This window comes from Anas platyrhynchos, chromosome Z, assembly GCF_047663525.1.
Source record: "Anas platyrhynchos isolate ZD024472 breed Pekin duck chromosome Z, IASCAAS_PekinDuck_T2T, whole genome shotgun sequence".
NCBI classification, from domain to species: Eukaryota; Metazoa; Chordata; class Aves; order Anseriformes; family Anatidae; genus Anas; species Anas platyrhynchos.
The window spans coordinates 48,866,513-48,884,092 of record NC_092621.1 but is presented as its reverse complement, the minus strand read 5'-3'; the positions used below and the strand labels follow the sequence as shown (position 1 = coordinate 48,884,092).

The window sequence follows — 17,580 nt, the reverse complement described above, 5'->3', positions numbered from 1 at the left end:
AAGTTTCAATATCATAAGGAGCAACACTGCATGCCCCACTGTATGTTGTTAAAAGTTTGTCCTTTGATGCTGCAGAAATAAAATAAAACAAGAATAAAAGAAGGCCCCAGAAGCCAAGCTGAACATTACAGGAAGTGTAAGAGGAGAGAAAGGAAATTTTGTTGACCTTGGAAAGCAAAGCATGGGAGGCCTGGCATTACTGTAATTTACACATGGAGAAATCAGATATTAGCAACAAACAATCATGTAGTCTTGTTGTAACCTCTTTCATGTCTTATGAGTATAAAATCATTATTTTTCATATTGAGATTGAATTTTGGAGTATGGTTTTTATTGAAATCTAGGATTAAACTTCATTCTTACAACCTGAGTGATATCAATCGTTATTCTCATAGATACATTAGTAGATGGGCTTTCATCAGTTTGAAAATTGCATTGTGAGATTGATGGATTGCTCATTTTTGAATGACAACCAGAAATACGAATAAGTGTAACGAAAGGTCTGGTTTCTTTGATCCTCCTTAAATCATGTAGATTTAAGTCCCATTCAGATTCTGTTTCAGTTAGCGTGGGTTGTACTATCACACTCATATCTTTTTCAGACCATTTGTGTGACATTGGAAACTAAGGAGCGAAGCTTTGAAAAGAAGGCAAACCTGAACTTTGCATTTGCAATTTGACTTTGTGACCATGTATAGAATAGTATGACATTGACTGGAAACCACAGTTTAGGTAGAGTGAAACAATACCAAGTTTTATAGCAAGGCACAAACTAGGGTATGTTCACATGGGATACTCTAGTGAAAGGAGATGGGGACGATAAAGTAAATGGAGAAAAGAATGATTGAAAATGCTGCAAGGTAAAGAACCTCTTATTTTTCCAAAGCCGGTTAAAATTTAAAATGATTTATATACGCTGTCTGGCAGCTAATCAGGTAGATGAGTTTTGTATTCAATCATGGGAATCCAGCAGAGTTCAAGAATGCCTTTGATGAAATACATGAAGTTTGGAATTAATATAAAAAATTGTAGAAAGCCAAAAGTACCTCATATAATGCCACCTTTTTTACTTTTTAAAAGAATACCCTTTTCAGCCCCCAAACATGTCCTGAAACCAGCATTTGATATCTATCTTGAGCTTTTTTATGTATACTCAAAATCATTATAAAATGTCCGAGTACATATCTTAGTGTAAATTTTTTCTGTTATTTTCTTTCAACTTTTAATTTTCTGTGAATCTATGATTCTATGACTTTCAAGCTGATCTGAAAACTAAAGGAAGACTAACTGGTTCCTGATGTTTCTAGGGGAAGATGGGGCATGTGGAAAATAAAAATTGGTTGTATATTGAAAATAAAACTGCATAAAAGTTTATTTTAAAAATTGATTTTCTGGAGAGTCATGCTTTGGAAATAAAGATTAGACAAATTAAACTCAATATCTGCTGACTTGACTTCCATTTTACAGTGGACTGGGAATTAAAACATCCTGAGCTTCAAAGTTCTATGGTCAACTTCCTCCACATATATACTTTTTAAGGTTCTCTACCATCTTGTCTGATTATCTTTACTATGTTCCTCTGCTGAGGAGATTAGCTGCTACTTCAGCTGATATTCAGAGATAAAATATTTCTCAATAGTGTCCTTCCTGTTGTTTTACTTACATTCTGTCAAACTTTTTCTCTACAACACAAGCTGTAAGGAGAAAGAACTCCACTTGAATGGAGGACTCAAATTAGGAAGGACAGAGAAAGTAAGCAAGTGAAAGTAAGTGTCTAGTACAGAAAACACCTTAAAGAATCAGTGATGAATGAAAGTGCATGCTCCAGTCAATCTGCATTGGGAAGTTAAGTTTTAATTTCTTGAGATAGCGAGGGAAAAAATGAAATTTGTCTGTGAGTGACAAAATCTAGCAGAAATGTTTCATTACTAATTGTCAATATGTATGCATGGAAAAAATACCGGGGCAGTGGAACACAGCAAAATAAAGGGAGAAGTGAAGAAGACTATTCATAACCATAATGCAATTTTGGAAGTCTTAGTTGCAGTGCATCACTTGTGTCTCTGCATTGTTGATGGCCCAGGAAACATAAAGTCCTTATCTTCTTGGTTTGTCCCTAAGTAATATGTGTAGAAAAAAATGGTGATGTAAATATTCGTTGTAGTGTTAAGAATCTTGGTAATCTGCATAGTGATAGACACAGTTTAATAGGAAATGAAGGTGAGATGACTGACACTAAAATGTGTAGCTAATTATGTTATGTATCACTTGGTAGTTTTGAGCACTCCTTTAGGAGTGATGACCAAAGGTGTTTTTCAGTTGCAGAAGCTGAGGTAAAAAGTATGTGCAGCAGATCTGCATGATTCTCACAGGTGGGAAGAGCAACATTAATACACAGGAATCAAACAACTCATAACCCACTCTTTGATATAGTTTTAAATGACTCAGCTTCTGTGACAACCTCTTCTCCCTCCTTTCTCTTAAGTCTACTTTTTCACAGAACCTACCGGTGATAATGCCACAGTTTGTACATATTGTATGTTATGGAATCTTCCAAAAGATTTTACAGAGAGATTGTGTAAACAATACAGCTTTCAAGCAGAGATAGAAGGTATAAAAAGAAAAAGAAGGAGAAAGATATGCATGCTGATCAGGAAGTTATTGACAGAGGAACAAGACACGTTTGAACCCAAGAAACCCAAGGACATAAAAACTCTTAATAAATAAGGAGAAAGGTGTAAAATGCCAAAACTTCTTATTGGTTCTCTTAAAAAATGCTTTTTTAGAAAGGAAATAATCATTAAGGGTTTTAGAAGCATATTCACTTATCTGTTTTTTTTTTTTTGGTCTGTTTTTTCCTTTTCTGTTTCCTTTCCTCCCTCCCTCACCCCCCCACCAGATTCTCCCATAGTTTATTTGAAATTCATGTGTATGTCCTTAACTTAGTTACAAGTGTCTATGTCATTGTTTGGTCAAAATTTCCACTGACATCAGTGTTTGCCTCAGTAAGGACTGCAAAAACTATGATCATCCTTTAGGAGTTGATCAATTAGTAATGAATCCAGAGGTAGTGAATCTGGAGGAAAAATACAAAAGCTGAAATAGTATGGAGGTAAAATGGGCAGTATGTCACCGTCTTTTAAATTGTAGACCTTTTGTATGAGTCTTTATGCAAGTGACCCTCACTGCACATAGCACACAGATAAGAGTTGCAGTTTAGTCATTGGCATGTGTCAGCAAGGAATTGTATAAGAGGAGTTGCTGGGTGAAATTAATACATCGTGTTAGTTATGTCATGTTAAAGTGTGGTTTATGAAAGAATGTTGTGGGATTTTTAACAGTGCAAGAATAGTCTTCTTGCAGTATTCCAGTTTATCTTCCGTACTTCACTTGTTTAGTCAATGAAAAGCAATTTGCAGAAGGCAACAGGCTTTGCAAAGACAAAAAAAAAAGAAGATGAAATATCTTCTACTGCGTATTGTTATTAAGATTCCTCTCCTCAATATGTCTCCATCCCAATATAGATGTAACTGGGGGCGAAGGAGTGGGGCTGTGGAGTACCAGCTGGAGTATATAAATGGGGTCTAGTATAGACGCAACAATGCTTGGTAAGTTCCTAAAAATTATGTCGACAGCTGTTGAGCTCGTCCGTAGTCAGTGTTTTTTGAAGACAAGCCAAGGAATTTTTAATCAAGGAAGATTACTGGGCAGATTACTGTGTGCTGAATATTTAAAAATAGACTTACTTTTATTAGTAAAAAAACTCTTTGTTTAAGCCAGAAGTGTTACATTTTTCACTGAAAATGCAAAAGCTGTTTTGATTTAAAACAGTATTAAATTATTATGAATGAGATGGAAAGAGATAATGAGATGGAAAGAAGATAATATTTATTCTCTCTAATGGGAATGTTCTATAGGAATGTCAGAGTGAGTAATGCAAGTGCATTTTAACTTTAAATTTTAATGGATCTCAGACTGTAGCATTTTGGAGGAAAAGAGGGCTTTCAGTGACCTGTTAGATTGGAAAATGTTTGATTTAAAGAAAATTGTCGATGGAATGTTTTTGACTCTGAAGTTATTTTGGTAATCTGCTCTCATAGGACCAATTGCTATTCTTTTCCCACCCTAATGAAACTAGGTCACTTGTTTTTGGCACTCATCCAAGCTGTGAGATTTATTTGGTGTTCAAGCTCACTGTCTAGAAATAGTGATGCAATGTCAGCAAGGCCACTTTTCATTTCATGAACATAATTTCCAGTGCCCTGGAATTAATTTATTCATTGACCTGTTAATAACTGCAATCCGTCACTGGCTTATAGAGGCAGAGGAAGTGTCTGGAAATAGTCATGGTCACCCTACCAGGTGATTAGTTATAGGATTTCTGTTTAGTGTAACATTTTTTTGTTTTTGATCATGTTGAAGAGTCTGGCTGCTAATGAAAACAAACCAGCTACTTAATCAAAAGGAAAATACTTGCAATTAGCAAATATTGGAGTGAGATAACTGATATGAAGTGGTTGTTCTATACCATATTTTACTGTAACATATCTGAGACACATCCCAGTTACATCTGAAAAAGTATAGGAATTCAGCATATGTAGATGATGTACAATGTCTTGAAAAGGTAGTTTGAATCAAGCACATTATTGCATTACTGTTATACTTAATAAATAAAATGAATTAACTTCTTCTTCTTTTCCTTCTTCTCCTTCTTCTCCTTCTCCTTCTTATTCTTCTTCCTGTTCTTATTCTTTTTATTCTTCTTCCTCTTCTTCCTCCTGTTCTTCTTCATCCTCTTCCTCTTCCTTTTTCTTCTTTCTTCTTTTTCTTTCTTTTCTTCCTTTTTCCTCCTCCTTCTCCTCTCTCCTCTCTCATCTCTCCTTTCTTCTTCTTCTTTCTTCTTCCTTCTTTCCTCTTTCTTCTCTCTTTTTCTAATGGCAGTAAATTACTGTGGATAGCAAAAATAGCTGTTAGCCCTTTTCTACTTTGTGTGTGCCAGAGACCTGGAGAGTTGAGCTTGCTTCTGCCATTGATGGAGAAGGATTCAGGGGTCTGAAGTCAGTTCTCACTGTGCAGCATCACAATTGGCTGTTCCTACCAATGCTGCCACTGTTTCAGCATTTCTGTTTCTAAGGTAGAGAAGCATCAACTGTAGCTCTAAAGGGATCTCTGCCTTGTTCTGTCTGTTCTCCTTGTTCAGAGCCTTTTACCTTCCTTTAGATCTGAATGCTTCTTACTAGCTCTGATTAAAATATCAGGCACCAACACTGCATGTAGTAAACCCTACTCTTGGGTATGTATGGGAAAGGCTATTGTACAGATTTGTACAAAACCAATTGTTGGGCATAGATTAAAGCTTAATAATGAGAAAGGGCTTTTTGTGTGTCTGCGTGTCTAATTTAATACAGCTCAGGAGCTTCTGAGCTAAAGTGCTTCATGTAATACTACAGTCTATTAATTTTCTTATGTTGGGACTACTTTCAGTAGTGCTCAGTGCTGATTTACTGTTGCTCCCATTGCAATCATGGAAGGAATTGCCACTTCTTTTGTCTCAGGTTTCATGATTTGTAAAATTTTTCTTGAAGCTGTTGTTTCAGAGGACAACAGGTGGCCTCAAATTTCATAGTCAGGCAATGATGGCTGAAAAAGTGTTGCTTTGTAATGGTTTAGAAAGTCAGTATAAGTGAATGTGTGCATTTATTTCTAATCCATTTTTGGGGAGGAGTCTTGCTTAACTATTTCTGGTGTTTAAGGGTGAGAAAACACTGGAAATCTTGTTTAGTGAGAAGGTATTAGTTGAAACTTAGTATTTTAAAATATTCTAGCTTTCTGAGATGTATCTGAAAGGTGCCTGAACACCTTTTTGGGATGAAGTTGTGATGTCCATAGAAATGTTTATCCCGTTTTAAGTGCTAGAATATGTGAAATTCAGACCATTTATTTTTTTTTTTTGCTTCAAAATATAATAGGAAAATGCAGTTTTTGAACCAAAAATGATAAATAGGACAGAAAATAGCAGCTTTTTCACTGAGTCATTTTAAAACCAGTGTTTTCTAATAAGAGACTTGTATAAAAGGCAGTAGCTACTACATACTCCTCTGCTTAGTGATCTTTATCATAGAAAACTGCTAGCTATGTTATTCCTCTGTATGGAACAAGAAAATGCCAGACTGTGAATCTGTCTGCTTTGTATAATATTCAATCCTTCAGCATATGGAATACTAGCAAATTTTGATGACTTGACCGATTACATCTTTTGATGTCTTCTTTGTTTTCAAGTTCTTTCAAATGACACAGTAAATTAATCTTTTCTCTGTTCACTATGTCTACTGACTGTCCTTCAAAGTCTTTATAATAAAAAAGAGAATAAAAGCAAAGTAAATTCCTGGTGAGTCACTTTCTAAAATATGTTAGAAGAGAAAACCAGAAAAAAAAAAAGTTATGAACAATATAAAACAACATTTTGATCTAGTAAATTGCATGGAAGCAGAACATACTTACATGTCTTTTCATGCCGGGCAAACCAGTGCGACTGATTGGATATATCTTCCTGTGTTCCAGACACACAGACGTTTTTCCTTCAAAACATGCTGTTGAAGCCTTTTTGGTTCCTTTCATTTATAAACTACTTACAAGGAAATCCCATTAATACTTTGTAGTGTTGCTATATTATTCTGTTCTTAGCACATAGTATGATCCTGATTCAGATAGAGTTTTTGATCCCATTTTTATGTTTCAACATGAAATATAGGAACGTGTTACTGTTTGATGGCTTTCTAAACTCATAGTTGTTTTGGGGCGTTGACACTGACATATGTTTGGAAAATCTCTCAGCCTGAATCCCTAGTTCACCTATACTGTAGAAAGCATAAAGTAGAACAATGTAATCTTGTAAACATTCATGTGACTGTCATTCTTGAAAATGTCTGTATTCTACGAGTTCATTGTTTTTTGTCACTACTGCCTGCGGTTTTTCACTTTGCTCAGCTTAACATCTGCTTTATTGATTGTTTCAAATGAAATTCTGTGACATATTTGCCAAAGGTTTGTACTTAAAAGGAACATAAGCTAAGTGTAGTTTTCTTCTTCTGTAATTATGTCATTTTTTATCCCCCTGTTTTTACTGAGGAGTGTACTTTGGAAAATAATATTGGCTCTGTTTCCTTGTAAGGGGGTCAGCAGGTGATACTTCTTCCAGCAGAGCTGGAATAAAAGTAGGTCTGGTGGAAAGTAGGTGAAAGATAGCCAGTTAAAAATCTTGAGCATTCACAGTTACGAACATTTCATGTGTGTAATTTTCACTGTATACTGTAGAACTTTGTTGTTATAAGCCTTGCCTCCAAAATCTTCAAGCTGTTTTCAGGTATCTCAGTCTCAAGTACACCTAAAATTGCACTGAGTTTGATTACTACTAAATATTCAGGAAACATGAAGGAAAAATGAAAACCTCTGACAAGCTGCTTCATCTAGCATATATGAATGCTGCTTCATAGCATATATGAATGAGTGAGATGGATCATAGCTGAGTCAGATGAAAAATTTTCGTGGTAAATTCATCTCACAGTGTAGAGACTTCCCTACCACTTTTCTTGCAGTAGAATCCTCAATGCACTAATAAACATGGGAGAAGTTACCATCCTTTTAGGAAAGATTGGTGAAAAATAGCTACTTTAATTTTGAAAGCTGATCTTCTCTGTATCTACCACCCTGTTTCTGGAAGAATCTTAGCATACTATCACACCTGCATTCAGACAGGCAAATGTAAACTCCAGCCTGTTTCTGTGTACTGTGAACTGGTAGGACAATTCTGAAGTCTCTTGGGCATCTGGACACAAGATATTTGTATTAATTGTCAAAATGAGGGTCATAAAAATAGCTGAAGGACACAGGTATTTCTGAGGTGGTGTATCTTGAAGCAGTAGTCAACCTTTCTGTTCAGTTCCTAGGAGGGTGTTCCTGCTAGCATGTGGGATTCAGTTCCCTAAACATAGGTGTCCCATGTGTCTGGATGGGGCTCCTGTTACTTCTGTGTTTTCTGTGTCAGAACAGGAGTTGTAGATACAATCTGATGTCTAAAATGCTTTCGATACGTAGGTTTAGTAATTTCAATCCAATGCATAATGTCAGTGTTATGAGGCTTCAAGAACAGGAGGTTCTGAGGGCAGATTTTAGATGTGCAGAACATAAAAAGCATAGTACATGTTGATATTTTTGCATTCATTCAGATAGAGATGTCTGTTAGTTTTTGTTGCTAGTTTGGACCTGGACTTATATTTTAACTCTCAAAGTACAGACAACTTACAAATGTGCATTTAATTTGTACTACTATCAAAGTCATGCAAATGTAAGAATTCTGGACAAATACAGCAAATGAGTATGTGGTCATTTTGTAGGCAGTACCAAAACTTCACAGACTGTCCTAATAATAAGAACAGAATGTGCAGCTGAAATATACAAAGGTACAACATAGCTCTGCTTGTACGTAACCATAAGTATTACAAAGAAAATCAGACAGAAGGAGGTGTGCTTCAGAAATAAAATTCAATAAATAGTAAATACAAGTTCTATATGCTTAGCCAGTAATTTCCTTTGAATTTTGATATATGAAAGCTCACATAAAGGATTGCAAGTACTCTTTTATAAATCATAATTCATAATTGTTGCTCATATTTTTCTTCCTATCCTGTGACTATAAGCTTTGCTTTCCAGTTATGTGTATTTTACACACACACCCATACACATACACGAATCAAAGTAAAGGACTGGATATAGACTTGATTGCTGTCGGTATGGAAGAGAAATTTGATAATTTGAAGACCAAATGCTTTTTACTATTATAATTCTATCTGAAATGTACCTGGTAACTGTTGATCTTTTACTGAAATTTCTGAAGTTTCATGCCAGATTTATGCACTAATTGCTGTGAGTTTGACAATGCATAAGGTAATTCATGGCTTGTAGGTTAAATTTCTTTACACTGAGAATCAACAGACAATTTTAACCCACAGATATTGTGCTGTGACTTCCTTTGAGACTGGACCCATACTAGTGAAGGATTTCTCACTGCTCCTCCAAAATTTGCTATTAGAGGCAGAAATCGAATGCTTGAATTTTGTTATTTCGGTTGTTTATAAGGAGGTTATGCCTAGCCAGATTTATGACTGCTGCAGGTGATCAGAAGGCTTCATGCTAAGAACTCTTAAGTGCAAAATATATCATCTCTTCAACAGAATAGTAGGTGACCCAGAGCATAGCACTGTGCCAAAAAAAAAAAACAGCACCCAAAGTTCAACTTCTTCAATCTTGAAGTGAGAAATAAGTAGAGAGTAACAGGAAGAGTACAAAAATAAAGGTTCATAAAGCATAAAAAAAAACAACTATTGTTGTCCTGGCTCTTTATTCATAAAGGAAACCAACAAAAAACATCCACCGCTGTGAATTAAAAAGGACTTGGAAGTATCTGAAGTCCCAATAGTGTCCACCCATAGGCTGATAAGTGAATCTAATGGCCTTCTGTTCTGAACTCATCACACTGCTTCATTTTAAATTAAGTTAAGACCCACGATAATTCCTTGAATGCTGTTTAAAAGATGTGTCCTAAAATAGAATTTTGGCTTAACATGTTGTGACTATGTGCAGGTGACAGATTTTAGAAGGTTTGTTTTCATTTATCCAGTCATCCAGGAGACATCCAATGCATCAGAAAATATTTGGTCTTCACTTTTTCAGAGTTCTTTGATTTAGACATAGTCCTGGATAACCTATTCTAGGTGACCTTTTTTGAGCAGGGAGTTTGGACAACATGACTTTTAGTGATCTTTTCCAACCCTGAATCATTCAGGGATTCTGTGATTTTGGTTAGTTGGATGAAGTATCAAAGACAGCAAAAACCATACTGATTTTATTTTTTTTTGATTTCCAGAATCATGGTAAAGTGAGCTTGCATATTATAAGCACAAGTAATAGCACAACATAAAGAACGTGTGATACGTATATGTGAGTCTAAATCAGCTTTTTGTTGTAGATATTGCTGTTGTTTATTTTCCCTCTATCCTGCCCCCTGCATAGAAAAAGGAAGTTGTATCTTCAAAGTAGATCAATGTAATGACATTTAGTGAAATACAGTGGGTCAATGGAAAGATCATTGACTTTCCTGAAAATACAATTTGTAGAACAAAATATTGTTGCAGTCTCATGCTTTTTTTTTTGCTTTTTTTTTTTTTTTATGATTTGTTATCTTTTTTTCTCTTGTTTCCTGCCGTTCTAGGACTTCAGATTATCACTTCTGACAAAATCTCTACTTCACAAGTTTCATTATACGTAGTATGAGTGGTAGTTTAGTCTTTCAGTGAAAGGTGTTTTATGATTTTTTCCTTCTTTGATATTGCTCTGTGAGTTATGGATAGTAAACTCACTTTAATATTCTCTCATTGATGGTAACAGGCTCAGACAAAAGAAAATTATTAGTTGTATTCCTGCTTAACCAAGCCTAAGATATGCAAGTTAAAGGGTTGTTAAATATAATGTTAAAGATATGCAAGTTAAAGGGTATGCAGTTAAAGGGTTGATGAAGGGAGTTTGCCTTAGGCTGTCACACCAGCAAGCCAGGCTGACTAAAATGGAAAGGAAGTAGCATTATCTTTACAAATATGTGTAGAGTAATAGTGAAATGATAGCAATGCTGTGGTTAAGGTTAATATGAATTTGTAAGTTCAGTTGCAGATTTTTTCCATGCTCTAAAGGTGAAATGCTTTCTGAAATTATCTTAAAAGAGGCTATTTCTTATTGAAAACAGGATTATTGTGAATAGTCACACTTCAGGAGCAAGACACTCACAGGGTACAGTGATTCTTGGTCCAGAGAGTGTCAGGATAGGAGAGGTAAAAGGAACTGAAAGATACCATAGTATCATAGGCAGTTCTGGTCTGTGTGTGGTTGTGGATCTATATTTAAAAATGTAATTGTTCTAGTAATTGACTTCAAACTACATAACTGAGTTGAACAGAGAAGCATTCTGAGATTGGTAATGTATTACTAGAGTCATAGTTTAAATATGTGGTTGAGTAACTGCTCACCTGAATTGAGCATTGGTATACACTAGTGATATCAGTGACTGGGTTGCATTAGGGTGTTTGTTCCAGGTTGTCCTGGGTTTCATTGTTTGTTGTTGTTCTTGTTGTTGTTGTTTTCCCAAGGTTTTGCTAGGTTGTGCTGGGGTGCTCTAGGTTTTGCTCCTAAACAAAGGACAAACATGGAGTTGGAATCTTGCTTCTACATTCTTAGCATCTGACTAAAGTTTCCACAGATGCAAAGACTAGAGGGAATGATCTTGGCTAGAAAATTTCCTTTTGAAAATAATATTGAGATTTTTTTTTTCAGGGATTCAGGAAAAACAATGTGTGGGCTTTTTGTTGTTGTTGTTTTAAATTTGTTCTTTTATTTATTTTTTCTCTTGTAGAAAGGTTTTAATTATTCTCTGACAAAGGCCATTGACAGAGGTAAGGTTCTGCACTGGCTGAGCAAATGTAACTGAAGTCCATCCAGAAATGCCCAAATAAGCAGATATGAAGAAAAAGCAACCAAATGTCACATTTTCAGTGCTAAAAGAAATTGTGTTCTTCTATTTATATGTACATAGCCTAATTCCGTCAGGAACTGTGTTAATTTTAGGGATTTACATAAACACGTCAATAAGCACTGAGCTTTGGGAAGTGTCTCTACAAATGTATAGATCCATTATTTCTTTGGTTGGTTATGTGGATTTTTCTCACAAAGGCAGATGAATGTTTATTATCATAATAAGAATTTCTGTTATTCTCATAGCATCCTTGTCAGTACAGGCTCATGAAAAAGTAAATGTAGATAATATATTACAGGGGCTCTGTACTCCACAGCTCAGTAGATTGTGAAGGGTGGCACTAAGTATAATTTTTGTAATAGATTAGGTAATATCAGTATTAAGTACAGAACGAGTATAGAGTTAAATTGGCTGACTCTACATGACCAAAAAATCACTTTTGACTCTAATTGAAAGTGAGGTGTGGCAGTTCTCTGCTTTATGTATGGCCTTTACTGTCCCTTCTACAAAAAGAATATTGGGATGCCCACTGGCATTGAAGTCATCTCAGGGGGAAAGTTTAGATATTTTCCTGGTGTTTAGAGATCTAAGTATAGGTGAGCATGGTATCTTTTTACAATGTAAGCCATGAGAAGTCAACTTCAGCAAAGTATAGAGATGATTTTTGAATTAAGTATGGATTATGGCAGATAAGTTGTATTGTTAAAGAATTTTAAAATCTGTTATCTGTAAAAGATTCTATTGATTTATGTTTAATCTGCAGATATGTGTAGGACGGGTAGTATATTTTTGCTTGTTTTGCAAAGATAAAGTAACCCCTGACTAATCTGCACTACTGCAGAAGTGGCATATTGGGACTTAAACTATCTGCAGTGCAGCTCATCGATTTTTGAGTGTCTGATTAAGGTAAATTATATCAATCACTGGGGTGGCAATGTAGAAATATGGAAGTAGTGTAATAGTAGTAATCATTTCCATAATGAAAAAGTCAGCTTTAAGAATGTGTGTAGGAGGAAAATGTTTTCCAAGAACTAACTACATTTGAATATCATTTCATCTAAATAGAACACACCTCCATGTGACTGATATTTTCATTTTTAGTAATAATTGACATTCTTTGTGAGAAGTTGCTTGTGACTCTGTCTTCTAGAAATGCTGGCCTGCTAAGTTTTATTTCTGTACAGAAATAATTAAAAATAATGTACATTATTCTGTTCTTCTGTCTGTCCTATGATGAGTCAAATACTTTCAGTGTTTCTTTGTCAGTTATTGCCTTTGATTGCCTTTGCCATTCTGGCAATTATCTCTGTATAATTTTTCTCTGCGATTATTTAAGCTGTTCTCATTTTGGAAAGGGCTGGTTTCCATTATTTTTTTTTTCTCCTCCTAAGCAGGTCTCTGGCTTATTTCATATAATATCTAAGTCAAAAAAAAACCCAAAAACTTAGAAGTTACTGCTTTTTAAGCAGAAATCATAATGAAGCAAGGTATTCATTTCTACAAAATATTTTTATGAAGATGTTTAGAAAGTTTTTTTTTTTTCTTGAAATGACCAATTTATTTTAATCATGACTGAATTATTTGAATGAGATCTGAACCTCTGTGCTTAAGTTGATCTTTACACTGGAGGGTCGAGGAAAATTCAGATCGATTCAGTGATGTAGCAGTCTCTTCTGTGTATCTTTTATGAGGAAATCGGATGTTGAATGAGAGACTAGGTGGAATCTGATTCAAATCAGCTGGTAAAGTTGTTGTAGAGTAGTTGCAAATGCTGTTTCATAATACTCTGTCATCGTTCCTGTAGTTTAACATCGTAGAAGTAGAGAGTTAGCAGTGAAATAATAAATCACTTTAAAAAGCCTATGCCTTGGAGAAAATGCAGCAGCTTGTTAGAAGCCCTCTGCTTATTTAATTATTCTAGCTCATGTTTACAGTATTAAAAAGCAGGTAACTGTATTTTTAGTCATCTAGTCTTCTGAAGAACAGAGATACTAGGCTTGTATATAATTTGTCAATAGAATTTTGCAGATAAGATAATCAAGGATGAATATCCATAGTATTAAGGCCATATTCTATATCTGTGCATGGCATCATTGAAAATTTGATTGTTTGAACTTTCTCAGTGATGGTAGGCAAGCTACCAGATCCAATTTCTGGTTGACAACAAAGAAGTCAAATAAAGATTCTTTTCATTTCCTGACAGTTACACATTCCAAAAGATTAGCAAATTTTCTATATTTTGATTAGTGCTGACTGATATTCTTTATAAAAGATGTTTACCCGCTAAAATTTTCAAACAAGAAAATGCAGAAGTGTTATTGATGTTAAATGCAAGTATGTTATTGATGACTGTTAAACATCCTTCTTTCTTCTTTGTCTTTAGTACTACCAATTATATCAAAAGAATTTGCTCTGATCATGTAAAGGATCTTAGTGGTGTTATTCCCCACTGGCATGGCATTCAGGTTATTAGTTTTCATTTGAGCTATATTAAATGTTAATTCTGATGATCTCTAAGACAGTGATGTTAGTTTTTCATATTTAATTTCAGGAACAAGAAGTTTGATTCAAGGTTTAAGGATATGAGGAAGAAAGAGCTGAATGGGCTCAACAGTTAGCCCTACAATTAGTTCATAACAGTTAGCACATTGAAATGATAAATTATTAATGCTAGAAGAGCATCAGTGAAGAAGAGATGGAATTTTTAGTTATCTCAGAAACGAGACCGTTTTCTCACATTTCAGAAGATCTAACAGGTGAAACTTTGTTTATTGAAATGCAAAGGCAGAAAAAATACTGTAAAACTTGAAAAACGAAACTTTGCCAGTGTTGTAGTCATCAGTAAAACAGATGATGTTACTGTGCAATCTCGATAGCTCTTTGCTCAAGCCTGATTTCTTTTTATCTTAATGTTCAAAAAAGGCAAAAGGGTCTTCAAGTGACTATGGCAGAAAGAAAAGTGAAGTAGCTGGTAAGGGAAACTTTGCTTATGACAGTGACATTGTCTCCAGCATAGTATGTGTTAGAACAGTATCAAGATGTGATTAATTACTGTGGTATGACATGTCTTTCGAGATATTTTACTTTTGCATATATGGGCATATTAAGCTGGAAGTCAAGGGCTGTGAGGAAGAACAGCAAAAAAACAAACAAAAAAACACTGTTATCTTGGATTGTGCTGGGTTGTTTGCAGGTCTCAGACATTACAAAATCTGAAATTGCTAACTGTTACGATATTATAAATAACTGAGAATTAATATAAATCAGAGAAAGAAAAGATGCATATGAAAAAAAAAAGATGCAATCAGTTTGTATTCAGTTATTTATACACAGTCTTACTCACAACTACAGCATAAACTTTGTCTGCAGAAAAGGCCAAAGTGTTACCTGAAGCCACATGGACGCAAATCTGAAGTGGTGAATGTGAAAAGAACCTTTCCTCTTTTGACTTTGGTGTCTCTGTGCAGGATCCAGCCTCTCCAAGAGTCTTCATCCATTATGGCTCTTCTGAGACAGAGCTGGTTGCATAAAGCACTGAGCTCTTTATAGGTCCAGTAGTGAAATGAGACGTTGGTTTTTAACATCTGACACTTCTGTAGATGACCAGTCACTTTATGGAAGCAACTGTAGGTAGAAAGGTGGGAATAGCCACATTAGTTTTGTTTTGTGCCATGAAATGTAGAATTTAAGCAGAAACAGGGAAGTCAAATACCGTGACTGGAAAACAGCCAAATCAGTGAATGGACTGTGATATGACAATGTATCCTACCAATACAATTTATATAATTTATCAAAATAACACATAATTTAGTAAATTACCTCAGCACTTATTTGTAAAAGTAAGATGGTCATTTTAGGACTTCTGTTTAAATCTCTGTAACTAAATACCTTTTGTGTTAGAGCACTTCTTCTTTGGATCCTGTCATGCCTCAGTGTGTCAAGCCTTCTGGATAGTTAAGGATTTGTATCATACTTTAATCCTTCTTTTATGGAGGAGTTCATGTGGAGTAGTTTCTCAGACATTTAGAAAATGTCTATTATATGAATCACATTGTCTCAGTGGGATAAAAAGTGGCTGAACTGTGTTCCACATCAGTCTCTTGTTTTATAGTCTTATGAATCAGTGTTTGGGCATTATATTATTCATACCATGAAGCTAGTGCAGTAGAATTATGCTGTTATGTTACATGCTGGAAAAAGTGATGTATTTATACCTGGACTCTTGGTCTGCAATGATGTAATGGAAGGCAACTGTTAATTTGCCATTTACTTTGAAGTTCATTAACTCACTTCAATTTTGAATGTGATTTTCAAATAAATAAATAAAAATTTTGTGCATGTCCTACTTTATCTCTTTGATACCTAAATAAATGTTAAAAGGGAAGTTACCACTTGTTTCTCCATTAAAAAGGTAGGATTTCTTAATATAACTGCAAATCTAGCACGCTAAAAATAGAATCTAAGTAATGAGAAGATTTGCTAGACTCTCTAATAACAAAAAGGTCATTTTGAAAAATATTTGGTATCATTCATTTATAGTGTTGTAGCACACAAATACCTTGGTTTTGGATGAGAACCCTGTTGTCTAAGGCATAGTGCCAAAGGGGAGCAAAGTGATTGTCCGTGTAAAGTGTAAATTTAAGAAAAGATGCAATGTATTGGTTTCAAAATATAAGGAAGCCATGAGACCATATTCTTCAGTGTGATAGAAAATGATTTTGGTAGTGATGCAATATCTTCAGCTTCTGTTAGGTGTCAGAGTAAAGGAAAATTTTGAGGCTGAATTTGAAGAGAATAATTGTTCTTCTCTAGAAGGCAAAAAGGTGCTTATTTCAGAGCTTGAGAAGTGAATTGTGGATATTGACATTCCTGCTGTCATTCAAAGACCAGGTTCAGCCACTCAGTACTGAATCAGACTTAATGGATATAATGAAACTAACAACTGAAAAGCATTACACTGATATTTTACTCAATAGAAGTTGATTGGAGTCAACAAAAGATGCAGAGAGGAATGGCAAGATGAGAAGGATGAGGTAGACATACTTTCTTTGTGATTTGGAGAATGAAATCAGCTGAAATTTCATCTTCATACTCTGATGAGCAAAGGTTTGAAGGCTGACCATGTACACCATAATCTAAACCCCTTGTACCTTTCAGCAGGACTAGACTGCCAGAGGCATTCCCAGCATATTCTAGATAGAGAAAAAATAACTTTTCTTCAATACTCCTGAATTTTGCTTATGATATTTACAATGAATGTAATTTGATTTGAAGAACAGCTGATTGATGGTGCAATTGAGTGTGGAAATGCAATAGAATAAAAGAAAGTTTTGAGCTATCAGAGTTGTACAAATCATTTCGTGGCTTCCTTGATTCTCACTCTTTTTCCCTGTGTACTTCCCCTGAGTCACAGATACAGATGTTACTAGAGCTGTTGTTCCTGACCCAGTCTTAGGTTCTCAGTTTTATAGGGTGGTCTTGCTTCTCCCGTACTGAAGCAATAAGAAAATTTTACACCCCATAAAAAAAAATGTTATTACTGAAGTGAAGAAGGCTAAACTTTTGTGAGTTTGTTAATTATTTAATTTCCTGGTACTCACACAGTCTAAAAAAACAAACAACAAAACAAAAAAACAACAAACAGCAATTGATTGGACAGCCTCAAAAAACTTTAAGCATTGGATGAAGTCTGTAAGTTCAATTTAAACTTTCAAGCACAAAAGTGAATAGATGTTACAATTTTCCAGATATGGTTCTCTAGTTTACAAGTGGGACTTAACTGAGCAAGTGAGGCTTTAGAACCAAGGAGCTTGTATGGTCTGCCCCAAAGGTCTGTCTAGCCCAGTGTCCTTTCTCCTGTGGAAGACAGAAGTAGGTTCCTAGGACAGGGTGGATATATATATAAATGATATCTCACTTCATTGCTTTCCTAGTCTCAGTTTTCTGATTAGGGATTTTCTGAGCTGGATATAGTTTATGTATTTTTAATAACTCTCCATGGA

The 17,580-nt window shown here is 35.0% G+C and overlaps 1 protein-coding gene and 1 long non-coding RNA gene across 6 annotated transcripts in view; one reads left to right on the top strand and one right to left on the bottom strand.

The window, feature by feature from the left end:
• AUH (AU RNA binding methylglutaconyl-CoA hydratase) overlaps nucleotides 1-17,580 on the top strand; it is a 110,492-nt gene that overhangs the window by 59,160 nt on the left and 33,752 nt on the right. The window lies entirely within an intron of this gene.
• LOC106017763 (uncharacterized) lies at nucleotides 1,313-15,592 on the bottom strand. 2 transcript variants are annotated; one of them, XR_011805690.1, is made up of 4 exons: nucleotides 15,467-15,592; nucleotides 14,966-15,202; nucleotides 11,076-13,376; nucleotides 1,313-4,948 (listed from the first exon to the last, which is right to left on the bottom strand). It is a non-coding gene; the product is annotated as an uncharacterized lncRNA (long non-coding RNA). The 2 variants fall into 2 exon arrangements; XR_001191423.5 differs by lacking the exon at nucleotides 1,313-4,948 and having other exon boundaries at nucleotides 9,889-13,376.